Source organism: Pinus tabuliformis, chromosome 4_2, assembly GCF_031772625.1.
Source record: "Pinus tabuliformis cultivar Carrire ecotype Pingquan chromosome 4_2, CPIR1, whole genome shotgun sequence".
NCBI classification, from domain to species: Eukaryota; Viridiplantae; Streptophyta; class Pinopsida; order Pinales; family Pinaceae; genus Pinus; species Pinus tabuliformis.
The window spans coordinates 155,934,939-155,949,329 of record NC_142304.1 but is presented as its reverse complement, the minus strand read 5'-3'; the positions used below and the strand labels follow the sequence as shown (position 1 = coordinate 155,949,329).

At 38.9% G+C, this 14,391-nt stretch overlaps 1 pseudogene; it reads left to right on the top strand.

The window, feature by feature from the left end:
* Positions 1 to 13,075, top strand: part of LOC149168659 (receptor-like protein kinase THESEUS 1) — a 38,611-nt pseudogene extending 25,536 nt beyond the window's left edge.
* Positions 13,076 to 14,391: the final 1,316 nt, after the last annotated feature.

The window sequence follows — 14,391 nt, the reverse complement described above, 5'->3', positions numbered from 1 at the left end:
GTTGATTTTCTTCAAGGTGCAATGATCATGCAAAGGCACCATGTATTGTCTTTCTATTCCATGAGCACAACGAGGCTTCTGTATCTATGCCTAGATTTGGCACTTGATCTTCGTGTTTTCTATGATGCATTTGCAATATATTGGTCAATTTGGAAATGGAGCTCTAGGGATATATCAACTGAATGTGGGACCTGTTATTCTAGAAGAACACTGATAGGGTCCTTGTTAGTGTATTCCTCTAAAGTCACATTGTACTACTTCTACAACATAGATTACGTGACAAAGGACAGTTGGGTGTGTGCGATGGTCTTTGTGTGGCTTCTGTATCTATGCCTAGAATTCAATAGAATCACAGTCATAATATTAACAATTATGGGCAACAACATTGAAGGTTTTTGAGTGCTATGTAATGGGGTGACTAAACTATATTAGAATTGTTCCCAATGCATGCTTAGAAGAAATTATTTGGGTTTCAAATGGCTGTTGTAGATCAGGCAGGTATAAAATTGGGCATGGAGAACAATTTGTCTTTGATTTCTTCAAATGCTTATTGTTATATTTGATTCCATTTGAGAACTATGTTTGATGCTACTCAAAATTTGGTTTGGAAAAGGTGACACGAAAGGCGACCAAGGTGAATTTATCGTAGAAGTTTTCCCATGCCAAGAAATTTGTGTGGCTTAAGAATGTTGGTTGGAGTAGGTTGTGAATCTGTGATTGATCTATATCTTCTCTGGGTTGATGTGAACTCTTGTTTCCTCAACAATGTATCCAAGGTAGTGAATTCCCTTTATTGAGAAGAAACATTTTTCCAAATTGGTGGAGTTTGAGTTGCCACAGAGTTTATGAGATTTGCACAATATGTTGAAGGTGCTCATCCCATGTTTTGTTGAAGATTTTCATTGAGGTAACCCATGATGAATTTCGTTTCCAACTATTCATATAAACCATCATTTTCCTTGAATGTAGTTTTCCAAACATCTGAGGGTCAACTAGAGCCTAATGATACCCAAACTTTAGATCAATTTTGGTGAAGTACATTGTGATTCTTGGCAAACCCCAAAGGTAATGTGTGCAATGGAATAACAGTTCTTTACTTTGATTTTCTTCAAGGTGCAATGATCATGCAAAGGCACCATGTATTGTCTTTCTGTTCCATGAGCACAACGAGGCTTTTTTATCTATGCCTAGATTTGGCACTCGATCTTCGTGTTTCCTATGATGCATTTGCAATATGTTGGTCAATTTGGAAATGGAGCTCTAGGGATATATCAACTGAATGTGGGATCTGTTATTCTACAAGAACACTGATAGGGTCCTTGTTAGTGTATTCCTCTGAAGTCACATTGTACTGCTTCTACGGCATAGATTACGTGATAAAGGACAGTTGGGTCTATGCGATGGCCTTTGTGTGGCTTGTGGGAAGATAATAAACAAGTTGAACTTTTGCAAATGACAGCTTAACTTGAATCATTGTTTATAATAAATTAAAGATACTTCAACATTTGAGATTACCTTGGGATCTATGTAGAGTTGATTCACAATGTTTAGGATGATGCTTTGAGGTCACAACTTGTACCTTCTAGGGTTCTTTGACACGAAGAGTTTTCCATGCAACAAATCATAGATATCTAGTGGGGTCACATCATAGGGGGACTTTATCCTTGCATGCCTTGATGTTACACTAAAATAGGCATTGCTATGTCATCAATAGTTCCTTACACAGATTCAACCAACCAGTGGTGTATGATTACAGGTGCAGTGTTGTCACTAGGTTGAGTCACTTGAAAGTGGACATATAAATCATAACCTTTAAACATCCATTATCCATGATTCGATGGTGGATTGTAGAGCATGTTTGGGTAGTTAAAATTGTGAGTGGGAGAAGCACTGTTTTTCTTCCTCTATGTTAGTGAGGTTGGTTGTCCCTACACTAGTTTATGTAACCAATCAAATTGTTCCTAACCCTAAATCTATCAAACAACATGATTGATCAAATAACTTGAGGTGAAAAAAATATAAAGGTTTGTATCTTGAGGGATTTGATTCCTCTCGACTTTTGCTAAACCCTGCATAAGATGGATCTGGAGTATTTATTAGTTTATAAAGGGGACTCAAATGATGCATCACTTCTATTAAGAAAGAGGAATTGTGGGTACTAGCCCTTTTAGTAGAGTTTTTTGTTTTTGTTTTTGTTTTTGGAAATGATTTATGGGAAATGTATGATGATGTTAACATTGCCCATGAGACACATCTACTGTATATTGGGTTGTAAAATACACCTCTTGGTGTAATGTGGACTAAGACATTGGAAGATTCATGTTTATGATAAAATGCTTTCCTTTGTCTTGTGTTGGATAGTTTGGTTGAATATGTGCTAGAAGGGTTTTTTATGCATGACACTCATCATCTGAGTCCATTTCTAACTTTAGAATGAACACCATTTACTAGATTACTTTTGCTATTGTTGGCATTGATTGCAGTGTGATCCTTGGTTTTGCTGGTTATGGTTGTTGGCTTTGTGCAACTTATCATAATTGTGTGATTGATTCTTTAGCACAAAATTTCACCTGTTGCTGTATTCCTTTTTTTTTGTTACTAGGTGGTATCTTACTACGATTCAATGAGATAATCCTAGATATGAGCAAGGTCTCACAGAATTCTAAACAGAAATTGATATGTTGTCTCAAGTTTGACAACACCATCTTATTTCTCTGATTGGATACTGAGAGGAACACTGTGAAATGATTTTGGTTTATGAATACATGGCCAATGGGCCTCTGAGGAGTCATTTGCATGGGACAGATATTCCATCTCTGTCCTAGAAATAGAGGCTTGAAATATGTATAGGGGTGGAAAGAGGCCTCCATTACCTTCATACTGGGGCAGCACCAGGGATTATTCACCATGATGTGAAGACAACAAATATTTTGTTGGATGAGAATCTTCTTGCTAAGGTGGCAAGTTTTGGTTTGTCAAAACTAGACATACATTAGACCAGACACATGTGAGCACTGTTGTGAAAGACAATTTTGGATACCTTGATCTCGAGTATTTCTGAAGGCAGTGACTCACTAAGATGTTTGATGTATATTCTTTTGGTGTGGTGCTCATGGAGGTTTTCTTTGCAAGGCCTGCAATAAATCTTGCTCTTCCAAGAGAGCAAGTCAACATTGCAAAGTGGGAAATGCATTGGCAGAAAAGAGGAATGCTTGACCATATCATTGATCCTCATCTTGTGGATACAATAAATCATGGCTCCTTGTGAAAGTTTGTTGAGACAGCAGAGAAGTGTTTTTCCGAGCAAGGTATTGATAGGCCTGTTATGGGGGATGTGATATGGAACTTGGAGTATGCCTTTGAATGATCCATTAGAGTGAAGAATTGTCTCCTTACCCAGTATGCAATCCTTCCATTTGGTGATAGACTATAGAATTCAATAGAATCACAATCATAAGATTAACAATTGTGGCAACATCATTGAATGTTTTTTAGTGCCATGTAATGGGATGACTAAAATAGATTAAAATTGTTCCCATTGCATGCTTAGAAGCAAATTATTTGGGTTTCAAATGGTTGTTGTAGATCAGGCAGGTATAAAATTAGGCATGGAGCACAATTTGTCTTTGATTTCTTCTAATTCTTACTGTTGTATTTTATTCCACTTGAGAACTATGTTTGATGCTACTCAAAATTTGGTTTGGAAAAGGTGACACGAAAGGCAACCAAGATGAATTTATCGTAGAAGTTTTCCCATGCCAAGAAAATTTGTGGCTTAAGAATGGTGGTTGGGGTGGGTTTTGATTGATCTATATCTTCTTTGGGTTGATGCGAACTCTTGTTTCCTCAACAATGTATCCAAGGTAGTGAATTCCCTTTATTGAGAAGAAACATTTTCCCAAATTGGTGGAGTTTGAGTTGTCATAGAGTTTATGAGATTTGCACAATATGTTGTAGGTGCTCATCCCATGTTTTGTTGAATATTGTCATTGAGGTAACCCATGATGAATGTCGTTGCCAACTATTCATATAGACCATAGTTTGCCTTGAATGTAGTTTTCCAAACATCTGAAGGTCAACCAGAGCCTAATGATGCCCAAACTTTAGATCAATTTTGGTGAAGTAATTTGTGCTTCTCGGGCAAACCCCAAAGGTAATGTGTGCAATAGAATAACAATTCTTTACTTTGTTTTTCTTCAAGCTACAATGATCATGCAAAGGAACCATGGATTTTATTTCCGTGCCATGAGCACAATGGGGCTTCTATAGGGTGAACTGCTCAAGATGATGTATCCTTTCTGTATCTATGCCTAGATTTGGCACTTGATCTTCATGTTTTCTAAGATGTATATGCAATATATTGGTCAATTTGGCAATGGAGCTCTAGGGATACATCAACTGAATGTGGGACTTGTTATTCTAGAAGAGCACTGATAGGGTCCTTGTTAGTGTATTCCTCTAAAGTCACATAGTGCTGCTTCTACTACATAGATTACATGACAAAGGACAGTTGGGTCTATGTGATGGTCTTTGTGTGACTTGTGGGAAGATAATCAACAAGTTGAACTTTTGCAAATGATAGCTTAACTTGCATCATTGTTTAGCAGAAATTAAATATACTTCAACATTTGAGATTACCTTGGGATCTCTATAGAGTTGATTCACAATGTTTAGGATGATACTTTGAGGTCACAACTTGTACCTTCTAGGTTGCTTTGACACAAAGAATTTTCCATGCAACAAATCATAGATATCCAGTGGGGTCACATCATAGGGGACTTTATCCTTGCATGTCTTGATGTTACACTAATATATGCATTACTATGTCATCAATAGTTCCTTACATGGATTCAACAAACCAGTGGTGTATGATTGAGGGTGCAGTGTTGTCACTACGTTGAGTCACTTGAAAGTGGCCATATAAATCATAATCTTTAAACATCCATTATCCATGATTCCATGGTGGATTGCAAAGCATGTTTATGTAGTGAAAATTAGGAGTGGAACAAGCACTATTTTTCTTCCTCTATGTTAGTGAGATTGGTTGTCCCTGGACTTGTTTATGTAACCAATAAAATTGTTCCTAACCCTAAATAACTTGAGGTGAAAAAACTTGAATAAAGGTTTGCATCTTGAGGGATTTGATTCCTCTCGAATTTTTCTAGACCCTACGTAAGATGGATCTGGATGTTGGGTTGCGTTATATTCTTTCCACGACTAGCCCACGTAGTTAACTGTGGGGTTAGTGGGGGGGTGGAGCCCCCCTTCGTTGCACCGATTGTGTAGTGGGGGGAGTGGTCACAGGGGGCTTTGAGTCGTACCTGTAACCCCACTTTATGGGGTATGGGGCAGCGCCCCGGAAAATTTTGGTTTTGGACCCTATGTTAGACTGGGCAGACCCACCTATGGTTTTGTGCATGATTTTCGCACATGTTTTTTGGACGCGATGGTTTTCGGTCCATGGTATGGATGCTTCAGCATGTATAAATATGTATTATAACATTGAAAGGAACATAATGAAAAATCAAGCTGGTTGTCCCGGTTTTGGGATCCAGGGGAAAATATTTGTGTATATGTGTTTTATGTGTTATGCTCTCGCATTGTTTATTTTCTGTGTTTTAGAATTCATATGGAGGTAATTTATGTACGGGGTTAAAACCTACATTTGGTATCAGAGCTGTTTTGGCTTCAAGGGGACACCTTTGTTGCTAAGGGGTTTCGCTCAGGCCTGTGGTAGACCCTGTTCAGTAGGAGATCTACGAGATCGATTCTGGTATTGAAAGAAGATGGCGAGCAGTGGAAAGATAGAGATCGAGAAATTTAATGGTCAGAGTTTTGAGTTGTGGAAACTCAAGATGGAGGATCTATTGGTGGATAAAGATCAGTGGATCGCAGTAGATCCGGGTACTAAACCAACGGGAGTGTCTGATGAAGAATGGAAGAAGTTGGACCAGAAGGCAAAGAGCACAATACGATTGTGTGTCTCAGATTCAGTATTGTTGAATGTATCAGGGGAAGCTACGACCAAGGCTTTGTGGGACAAGTTAGGGACTTTGTACCAGTCTAAGTCTCTGGTGAATAAACTGTTCTTGCAGAAAAAGTTGTATAACCTGAGGATGAAAGATGGAGACTCGATGACAGAGCATCTGAATGCATTTAATACTGTGGTAAGTCAGTTAGCATCTGTTGATATTAAAATTTCAGATGAAGATAAGTGCATCAATTTGTTGTGTTCTCTACCAGATTCATGGGATAGTCTGGTTATTGCAATAGGTAGCAATGCAACTGCCTACAGTTTGATGAAATAGTCTCAGCCTTGCTGACGGAGGAGATGAGACGGAAAAATCTGGAGAGCCAGAATGGTGATGCCTTGTCTGTACGAGGACGGTCCCAGAACAGAAACAAAAATAAGTCATCGAGTGGGAGATCTAAATCTAGAGGGAGTTCTAAATATCCAGGAAAACTTGTAAAGGTGGTGTGCTGGAAATGCGGAAAGGAAACCCACTTCAAAAGGGACTGTAAATCTAAAGCTCCCGACAAAGGAAAGGGATCTGATGAGGTTCCTTCTGCAGAGGCGAAAACCACCTCAGATGAAGGTGGGGATGTGTACTTGGCTTCTTCAAGTACACATGTAGATCATGAGGCATGGTTGATTAACTCAGGTGCATCCTTTCACTTCAATCCCCATAGAGAGTGGTTCTGCGAGTATGAGAAATATGATGGTGGTGATGTCTTCTTGTAGGATGACAGGAAGGCTAGAATCGTTGGTCGTAGAAAAGTAAAGTTGAAGTTGCAAGGTGGAAGGGTTAGAATGCTTCCATGTGTTCTACATATTCCTGCATTAGCCATAAATATAATTTCTGTAAGCAAGCTGGATGATGCAGGTGTAAAAACAATGTTCGAGAAGGATACCTGCAAGATGGTTCAAGGAGCATTGGTATTGATGTGGGGAGTTCCAATTGGAACTCTGTACAAGCTGTAAGGTAGCATTGTTGTTGATGGGTGCAACAGTTCAGTGGTTCCTGAAAGTGGAGCAAAAAATCTAGTGGTCTCTAGAGAGAAGACCATGCTGTGGAATCAAAGGCTTGGACATATTGGAGAGAAGGGCCTTCCAATACTTCATGGTAAAGGTATGGTAGAAGGTATGAGTAATAGCTCTCTGGATTTTGATTTCTGTGAAAATTGTGTATATGGGAAGCAGAATTGGGTGAGTTTCCCCTCTGGTAGTAAGAGGGCGAAACAAATATTAGAGCTTGTGCACAGTGATGTGTTTGGACCTGTGAAGGTTTCATCACTAGGTAAGTCTATGTACTATTTATCATTTATAGATGACTTCTAAAGGAATACATGGATATATTTCCTTAAGAAGAAATCTGAAGTCTTTGATAAGTTTAAAGAATTTAAGGCTCTTGTGGAAAATCAGACAGAGAAGAAGAAAAAGGTGCTGAGGATAGATAATGGTTGAGAGTTTTGCAGCAAGGAATTTGAAGAATTCTGTAAGAAGTGTGGTATAGAACGACAGAAGACTGCTCCATATACACCTCAGCAAAATGGAGTTGCAAAAAGAATGAACAAGACATTGATGGAAAGGGCAAGAAGCATGCTCAATGGTGCTGGGTTAGGACAAGAATTATGGGAAAACGCAGTGGATACTACTTGTTACTTGGTCAATAGGTCAACTTCATCAGCATTGGAGGATAAGACTCCACAAGAGGCATGGACTGGTAAGAAGCCCTCTCTTTCATATCTCAGGGTATTTGGATGTGATGCATATGTACATGTTCCAAAGGAGAAATGAACCAAGTTGAATAATAAATCTAAAAAGTGCATCTTTATTGGGTATAAGGATGGTTGAAAGGGTTATAAGCTTTGGAACCCAGTATCAGGGAAGGTTGTGTACAACAAAGATGTGGTGTTTAGAGAGGTAAAAGATGTTATTAAACATGAAGTCCAACCAAAGGAACCTAAGAAGATAGAGTCTGAGCTAAAGGAGGAAGAATCAGACTCTACAGCAGAGGAGGAATCAGAAGATGAAGAGCCACAAACTCCGGGTTTGAGAAGATCAGTTCGAGAAAGAAGGCAACCAGAAAGGTATAGTCCATCTGCTTTCTGTTCAAATTTTGCTTTGTTTTTTACTGATGATGATCCCATAATTGTGAAGGAGGCAGTAGATTCAGAGGATGGAAAACTCTAGAAAGAGGCCATGGTTGATGAAATGGCATCTTTGCACAAAAATGAGGCTTGGGATCTGGTGGAGTTTCCGACTGGAAGGAAAGCCATTGGCAGCAAATGGGTGTTCAAGAAGAAGATAAATGCAAAAGGAAAGGTGGAGAAATACAAAGATCAGTTGGTAGCAAAAGGTTATTCCCAGGTGCAAAGAATTGATTTTGGTGATATTTTTTCTCTTGTTGCCAAGGTAACTTCTATTAGATTACTTTTATCTGTTGTTGCTACTTTTGATTTTGAGGTAGAATAGATGGATGTGAAGACAACATTTCTTCACGAGGATCTAGAAGAGGAAATCTACAGAAGCAACCTGAAGGCTTTGTGGTGAAGGGTAAGAAAGAACTGGTATGCAAGTTAAAGAAGTCTCTGTATGGGTTAAAATAGTCATTGAGGACGTGGTATCAGAAATTTGATACATTTACACGGGGACTTGGCTTCACCAGAAGCAAAGCAGATCACTGTGTGTATTTTAAATTAATTGGTGACCATGTTATTTATCTAGTCTTGTATGTGGATGCTATGTTGCTGGTTGGAAATGACAAAGAAATTATCCAGGATTTGAAGACCCAATTGTCCTCCAAATTCGACATGAAATATCTTGGTGCTGCAAACTATATTTTGGGCATGGAAATTAAAAGAGATCGTGCAAAGAGGAAGCTTTGGTTAAACCAGAGGAAGTATGTCGAGACAATACTATAGAGGTTTAATATGCAAGATAGTAAACCGGTGAAGGCTCCTATTCCTGTAGGTGTGAGGTTATCTGCTGAACAGTGTCCTAAGACACAAGAAGAGGAAGAGGACATGTACCGTGTTCCATATGCAAGTGCAGTTGGTAGCCTGATGTATGTAATGGTCTGTACTAGACCAGACATTGCACATGCAGTGGGAGTATTGAGCAGGTTTATGTCAAAACCAGGGAAGGAGCACTGGATAGCAGTGAAGCGGGTTTTTAGGTACTTGCGTGGCACTAGTGATTATGGTTTGTGCTACCAAGAAAGACTAGGATTGCACAGAATGTTGGATATTCATGGCTTTGTTAATGCAAACTGGGCTGGAGATCTGGATCAAAGGAGATCTACAAGTGGGTATGTGTTTAACCTATTTGGAGGTGCAGTCAGTTGGATGAATAAGAAACAATCTGTAGTGGCACTATCAACTACAGAGGCAAAATACATGGCAGCCACTCATGCAAGCAAGGAAGCAGTTTGGTTGTAGAGATTGTGTTCAAGGATGGGGTTAGTATAGGGAGCTATAAGGATAGACTGTGACAACCAAAGTGCAAATTTCTTGGCAAAGAACCCCGTATATCATTCAAAGACAAAGCACATTGATGTTTAGTATCACTTTGTGAGGGATATGATAGAAGACAAAAAGGTGTTGCTAGTAAAGGTGGACACTTTGAAGAATACTGCAGATGCCTTGACAAAATCTGTGAGCTCTGAGAAGTTCTCTTGGTGTAGAGAGACAATGGGTGTTTCAGGGCTGGAAAAATGACTAAGCTCTCTTCTGGCCCCCGATGGAAAGAAAGCAACAAGTGGGAGAATGTTGGGTTGTGTTATATTCTTTCCACGACTAGCCCACGTAGTTAACCGAGGGATTAGAGGGGGGGGGGGGGGCAGAGCCCCCCTTCGTTGCACCGATTGTGTAGCAGGGGGGGTCATAGGGGGGTTTGAGGCATACACGTAACCCCACTTTATGGGGTCCAGGGCAGCGCCCCGGAAAATTTTGGTTTTGGACCCTATATTAGGATGCGCGGACCCACCTATGGTTTTGTGCATGATTTTCACACATGTTTTTTGGACGCGATGGTTTTCGGTCCATGGTATTGGATGCTTCGGCATGTATAAATATGTATTATAACATTGAAGGGAACATGATGAAAAATCAAGCTGGTAGTCCCAGTTTTGGGATCCAGAGGAAAATATCTTTATATATGTGTTTTATATGTTATGCTCTCGCATTGTTTATTTTCTGTGTCTTAGAATTCGTATGTAGGTAATTTCTGTATGGGGTTAAAACCAACAATGGAATTTTTATTTATTAGTTTATAAAGGGAACTCGAATGATGCATCACTTCAATTAGGAAAGAGGAATTCTTGGTACTAGCCCTTTCAGTAGAGTTTTTTAATTTTTTTTGGGAAATGATTTATTGGCAATGTATGATGATGTTGGCATAGCCCATGAGACACATCTATTGTATATTGGGTTGTAGAATGCACCTCTTGGTGTAATGAGAACTAAGACATTGGAAGATTCATGCTTATGAAAACATGATTTCCTTTGTCTTGTGTTGGACAATTTGGTTGTATCTGTGCTAGAAGGGTTTTGCATGCATGACACTCATCATCTGAGTCCATCATTGGCTTTGCTATTGTTGGCATTTATTGCAGTTTGATCGTTGGTTTTGATTTATTGTGGTTGGTGTCCTTGTTCAACTTATCATAATTGTGTGATTGATTCTTTAGCACAGGATTGCACCTACTATTGTATTCCTTTTTTGTGTTGGTTTTCGGGTGGTCTCTTACCACTGTTCTTAGCACAAAACTGTTATTTTTTCTTTGCCAGAAAACAATATGCATACCACGAGAGTTCATATTGAAGTAATTGAGCTTCATTTAAAAGTAGTGATGTGATCAGCTCCAATGCTTGGGGATTTTATTGCATTTGGTCTCCTAGCTATCCAAATAAGCCATTACATCATGGAACTTGTTTATTTAGTCTTGTGTAGACTAGTCATTGCAATGGTGCAATGGTTTCCATTGGGTATACTGAGCCTTGTTGTGATAAAGAGAATTGTATACGCATTATTTGTTGTGAGACTCCCCCAACCAAATGTGTTTTTTGTTTGTTTGAATGTAGCAAAGGCAATCTTGTTTTTGTCACTGAAGTGGTTGACTACAAATAAGGTATTGACCTTCTGCAACCATCCATCCAATGCTTCAACACAGATCTTGACTTCAAACTACAAGATGTTGATTTTCACTTGAAATTTTAGGGTAGTACATTCACCAAACAGATCAGATCCAGTGTTCACAGATGTAGAAATTATAATCGATAGTTGAACTCTATCAAGAATCTGGGAAATTTCTCATACATTTCTTCATGCAGGCATGATTGACAATGATAGGACTATTGGGTTTGAGATTTCCTACCACTAAAGATAATTTGGAGTGTGGGGAGTAGGATTGAATTTGTGCTTCATGTACTTGGATATCATCCATGTGGACATTCAATGCAAATCACCATTGTTGCTTCAGAAATTTCTACTGTGGTCCAAATATCAGTGTACTTGTAGAGACTTTTTTGAGCTTTGATAATATGATCAAGCTTCAGCAGCAATTGAGCCCTTAAAGGAAGAGAGGGAACTTTGCATTTGAGAAGATTGTAGTCCTATGCAAAATTGTTAGATTTGCAAAAGTGGCTAAAAGTGCTTAGGCAAGGAATAAAGCTTCACATGGTAATATAATGAACTAGAGAATTGTTAGAGAGTAGCGCATCTATTGCGTGCACAATGAAATAACAGTGTATAATGCAGTAATATCAATAAACAACTTAATTAGATAATTTTGCACAACATAAATAGTAAATCAGAGGATAATGCAGAAATATTTAGAAATTTGAGTGTTAGAGGGTAAACTAGAGAGAATCATGAACATCCCACAATGAGCATTCCCCTAGTGACAAGATGTAGCTCAAATTTGTACAGTACTATTGCTAGTTCAAAGGAATAAAATCAAGCAATGGCCAGATCCTTGTGATGAGAGATGCCAGGCAAGCTACGCTATAGCTAACTACTAAAGAGAATGCTAAGAGAGCAATGGTGATATGATACATATTTATACAATTCAAGTGATCATTGATTAATGTTGTAACGAAATAATTAAAGGTGGATCGTAATGGTTGGCCCTAGGCATTGCATGTAAGATTGGACTTGGGCATTGTATCTGAGGTTGACTGGTGCCTCACTCCTTGTTTTCAAGTCTGTTATAGTAGGTCTTGACTCAGTCCAAGTTGATCAATGGCTTTGGCATGGATCTAATGTTGACCTAGTCAGACTTGATCACCAATAGTGGCGTCTATGTGGTATTACGAGGCTGTGTGATGGCACTTCTAAGCATGCTGGCATGTTTTCATGGTTGCACGGGGATTCTGGCATGGGCCTTTGGTCCTAACTCCTTGGCACAATTTTTTTTTTGGTGCAAGAACAAAATCTTGGGCACTGTCACTGACATTTCCTGGGCTATGGTACATGATTGGCATAATTGAGATGGAGATGGATCATATTTATTTGTGACTGCTTGACTATTCATTTTTTTTCTCAGGTGGTTCTTGTTTTTTAATTGATCTTGCTGGCACCTAGAGTCATAAGACATGAAATATTTGAGGTACCCTTATGAAATTATACTACTTTTTCCATTTCCATTGCTGCTACATGTTGAATTGGAATCTCACTTCTTGTTTTGCAGGAGTGAACACCTGCAGTTTTGGATAATCTTATCAAAATTTTCATTATGGAACAATTTTTTGTCTTGGTTGATGTCTGGAATATGCTTTGCATCAATAATATTTTCCAAATTGAAGTGAGAAGCTTTTAAAATGTTTCATCATTAGAAGCGCACATCTGAGGTTGTACACCTGTGTTTTGGATTCAGGTCCTCCAAAATGTCATGCTAATGATCCAGTTGAGAATAACACTAATCGCAGTGCACAACTTCTTCACTTCACCGAAACAAAGACTTTTGATAACATTATAATTGATAAGGCTAGTGAAAAGGGAAGCGATCAAGAATCAGAAGATGCAACAACAAGTCCAATTTTCTCGTAGTTGGTGAATCCTCAGGGAAGGTGAAGGCACAATAAATTATTTCGAGGGCATGCTGAATGAAGGTTGTTTATTGCACTAGCTAAACCAGTCAGTCAATCCTCAAAGATCTTGAATGCTCGTTTTGGTCTTTAATGTTGGAATAATTTCCTCTTAATTTTCTACACTTCTATAGACATCTTTACTTAATGTTCTATATGTAACCTAAGTGACCTTTCCTATCACTTTAGGTAAGCTCTCCTCTAGTGGCAGGGGCCTAAAAGGATGACGGAGACCAACCGTTGAGGCACCAGGTGAAGTTGAGAGTAGTGTGTCGGGTGGAGGGTTATATTGCTTGAGGATGATATGTCGAGTTCCTAAAGCTAATCAAAATCTCCAGTACAAGGTTATTCCCCATAAAGTATTAGGTGAGGTAGCTCGCGGGAATCACTATTGGTGTTGAAGGGTACCAAAGCGAAGAAGCAAAGATCGCATCTCTACGACCCAGAGGGGACTCAACTGAGGTACGAGGTTGAGGTTTACCTTTTCCATTGTAACAAGTTCCATTTCAAGAGAGGTAAGTGGTGAAGGGTTCCCCCCAATCGCTGCACATGGAAGGAAAATGAAGTTGTACTTCCATTATCAAGTGGTAGTGAGAATGATGAGCACATCGACGAGCAGTAGTTAGGATACTATTTGAGAGGTGTTCTCCTCGATAAGGACTTTAGCACTCGTCATAAATATTTGTAATAGGCATTATTTAGTCACTTTGAATGACACTCTGCTAACTACTTCACTAATTCAACATTAAGTTAAGATCCTAGAGTTTAATATAATATTATTGGCCTAAAGCGCGCTAGTTACTTGTTGGCTATGGTGATGTTGCTGGTTGTTCTGTTGGCTCTATAGTGGGTGGTAATTTCTACTCTGATAGCTCACCTACTAGGATGGGTAAATAAATTGGGCATGGATTAATTTATATGCTTATATGTAAACAACAAGGTTTAATCTCTTTCATTTGGTGGACCAAACGGTGAAGTGAGATGTTATCGCTTACCTAGTGGCATATATTCATTTGTATTACCTCATTGTGTCACCTACCTTATCGTAGAACATATTTTTTCCCCTTCCCATGGTTGCAAATATTCGTTCCCAAGCCATCGATTCCAGGCAGCTATGAAAAAGAGAAAACCAAGTGTGGTACCAGCAAGCCAAACTACGGAACAAGCTTTGTCCAGATGGAGAGTAGTTAATTCTATATGCCCTAGCCATAAACTAATTAGGCCCGAAACTAACAAACTATAACCACCTATAAAACTTACCAATAATGTTGATCTAGGCAATTACATGATCCAAATCCAAGA